The following is a 3,842-nucleotide window of genomic DNA, read 5'->3' as shown; positions in this document are numbered from 1 at the left end:
CCGTTAGGGACATATTGATCATCCCGTGGAAGCATGGCTTTGGTGTCCCCAGCTCTGTAGGAGACTCCGGCTGCTGAGACAAGATCTGAGACCAAGGCGGGGAAAGGTAAGTTGCCCGTAATTTGTACGTGTTCCATAGCATTCCGGATATGTCTTGAGAGATTCAGAGGTTGGTCTGTAAGGATGCACCATAGTAGAACAGCCATGTCTGCAGTGAAAGAGGACTCATGAGTGCTCGGAAAGACGTAATGGGACATGATCTATGCCCATACGCGAGCCTCCAAGGTAAGTGCTGAAGCCAAGATTCCCTTAGGGCGGGTACGGTTGTATCCATAGATCCAACGGCTGCCAGGTAAAGCAATGACTCTGAGAACGGAGTCCCAGTCGAATTGGTATCTCTGGCGCTGAAGGGCGGCTTCTTGAAAAGCGTCCATTCCTGCTGGAATAGGGGGAAAACTCAGAGATTGCTGAATGGCCTCTTCTGTGATGGGGACTTACTTCTGCCAGACATAAACAGACTGCAGGGTCGGCATGTAGAAGTTGGAGTAGAACTCAACTACCCAAGAAAGATTGACCTGCCTTGGCTGTCTCCGTAGGAAACCCCATTGTCTTCGCTCAATTTGTGGCTCAACAAAGGTGGCAATATTGGACGGGAGGATAAGAAGGTATTCATTGTTATAATTCCTTTCTGCCATGATAGGGAACATCTACTCACAGTAGCAATTGGGAAATCGCGCAGTGTCCTTTGCTGGAAAGGCTTTCTCCTTTTCGTCAACCTTTATTATCCGCTTAACTCTTTTTGTTGAGGGCTTGACGGTGGTTGAAGAAGGCTCTGCCACTAATGCTCTTTTAGTTCCTCTTCTTGCTGGTGGTTTGGAAGTTGCTTTCTCCTTTCCTTTCTTGGTGGCCATCCTAAAAGAAGGGAAGAGAAAGAAAATTAAATTTAAAGAGATATACAGCAAGGAAGGAAACGGAAAAGAGGGTGAATGATGCACAGCAAAATGTAGATGACATTAACACATGCTCTTGAGTACATATGAAAAGCCATCAATGGAAAATAGCTAGTGCAGATAAAAAAAACAAGTGAATGCAAGGTGTTTATTGGCATGCTGGCAAAGGGCATGAGTAGCATAGACCAAGCATTACTTCGTAACGAACCATCACATTTGTATTGACAATTAAATTCAATTAATAAAATACTAAGGGAAAGTTGTGAAAAGCAAGCATTGAATAGTATAATAACATAGAGAAGTGCACAACGCCACATGAGCTGTTTCACAAACACATAGCATGCATGGTGAATAAGGTATAGAAAATATGAAGATGAACATGCAAGCAATCCCTTAAATGGGAGAAAAATAATTGTCAAATAATTTGCAATAATCCACAAGCATATAATGAGGGATGATGACTCAAAAGGTTTCTAACACCATGTAAAGAAAAGAAAAGAAGAAGAAGAAAAATAAAAATTTGAAAAGAAAAAGAAAAGAAAAAGAAAATAATAATATATATACATAATATAATAAGAATGATAGAAAAGAGAAGAAGGAAGAAGAAGGTAAAACCTTGTTAATGATGGTGAGAGAGATAGAGAGTGATAGGTGAAATAGAAAGGGGAAGGGGGAAGGAAGAAAGAAGGAGGGAAAAGAAAAATTAGGATTTGGAGTTGAAGAAGATAAGATATGTGGCAATTTTAAGTTGAGCTAGGCGGCGCATGCGACGCGGCCGCGTGGGGCACGCGTTTGCGTGGGTGCGCGTCAGGGAGGGGACGCGATCGCGTCGGTCACGCGGTCGCGTGACCCATGTTATGCGTCTAGCGCGAGTGCAGCCTCGCTCCAGCACAACTCTCTGTTCAATTTAATTCAATTGCCAAATTGGGGTGACGCGATCGCGTGGGTCACGCGATCGCATGAGTGTGCGTTATAAAACGGGTGACGCAGCCGCGTCGGCGACGCGGTCGCGTGACAAGGATTGTGCTTCCAGCACCAATCCAACATCACTCTCGTACAAAATGTTGATGTGCACCCTTTTACGTCGAAAATTCAGGGCACGCGGCCGCGTGGAGCACGCGGTCGCGTGGGAGGCCATGATTCCCATGTGACGCGAATGCGTTAGGGACGCGGTCACGTGGGTCGATTTGTGCCATTGGCACGCCTCCAGCCACGATCCAGCCGGACTCTCTGTTCATTTATTTTTTTCTCCACCCCCTCTGCGACGCGGACGCGTCGCTGGTGCGATCGCGTCGCGTGGCGAAATTTTTTTTTTTTAAAAAGAAATATAGATATATGTAGATGAAAGAGCACGAAAGCACTAATAAAGAGAAGAGTTATGAAAGAAGAAAAACTAAAAGTGAAGAAAGGAACGATCATACCGCGGTGGGTTGTCTCCCACCAAGCACTTTGCTTTAACGTCCGTAAGTTGGATGCTCCACTAGTTCAATCTGCTGCGATGTGGGGATCTTCCAAGCGGAAGATCTCCAGCTCTTTGTTTTTCTGCACCTTCTCACCATGGTATAGCTTCAGGCGTTGGCCATTAACCTTAATAAGTTTAGAGCTTGAAGGATGGCTTAGGTGATAAACTCCATACGGTTCAGTCTTCTCTTCTCTGTATGGACCTTCCCATTTTGATCTCAACTTACCGGGCATGAGCCTTAGTCGCGATTTGTAAAGGAGAACAAAATCTCCAGGTTGGAACTCTTTCTTCTTGATGTTTTGATCATGCACAGCTTTCATCTTTTCCTTGTAAATTCTGGAGTTCTCATAAGCTTCTAGGCGAAGGTTCTCCAGTTCCTGCAGTTGCAACTTCCTTTCAGCTCCGGCGTTCTCAAGTCCTATGTTGCACTCCTTAACTGCCCAGAAGGCTCTGTGTTCTATTTCAACAGGGAGATGACAAGCTTTTCCATAAACCAAGCGGAAGGGACTCATCCTAATGGGTGTCTTGTATGCTGTTCTATATGCCCACAGTGCATCTTGTAGCCTGGTGCTCCAGTCTTTTCTATGAGGCTTTAATATCTTTTGCAAGATACGCTTAATTTATCTGTTCGACACCTCGGCTTGCCCATTAGTTTGGGGATGGTAAGCGGTTGTAACTTTATGGATTATCCCATGCTTCGTCATCAATCCTGTTAGTCTCCTGTTACAAAAATGGGTGCCTTGATCGCTCACGATCGGTCGTGGTGATCCAAAGCGACATATAATATGGTTTCTCACAAAGGAAACAACGGTGTTAGCATCATCAGTGCGGGTAGGAATTGCTTCTACCTATTTGGAAACATAATCCACAGCTAACAATATATAAAAATATCCATTAGAATTTGGAAATGGACCCATGAAGTCAATGCCCCAAACATCAAAAATTTCACAGAAAAGCATATATTGTTGAGGCATCTCATCCCTCCTGGATATATTACCAAATTTCTGGCATGGGGGGCAAGATTTACAAAACTCAGCAGCATCTCTAAAAAGAGTAGGCCACCAGAATCCGCAGTCTAAGATCTTTCTAGCTATTCTTTGAGGGCCAAAATGTCCTCCACTCTCAGATGAGTGACAGGCCTCTAAAATGGACTGGAATTCTGATTGAGGCACACAACGTCTAATTATCTGGTCAGCGTCACATCTCCATAAATATGGGTCATCCCATATATAATATTTAGACTTGCTTTTCAGCTTGTCTCTTTGATGTTTAGAAAAATGTGGAGGAAATGTGCGGCTAACTAAATAATTAGCAACAGGTGCATACCAAGGGATTACCTCGGATACTGCTTGTAGGTTATCAAAAGGAAAATTATCATTTATAGGAGTAGAATTATCCTTAATATGTTCAAGGCGACTCAAGTGGTCTGC

This window comes from Arachis ipaensis, chromosome B5, assembly GCF_059453495.1.
Source record: "Arachis ipaensis isolate K30076 ecotype BB chromosome B5, ASM5945349v1, whole genome shotgun sequence".
Taxonomy (NCBI): Eukaryota; Viridiplantae; Streptophyta; class Magnoliopsida; order Fabales; family Fabaceae; genus Arachis; species Arachis ipaensis.
This window is presented reverse-complemented; position numbering follows the sequence as displayed.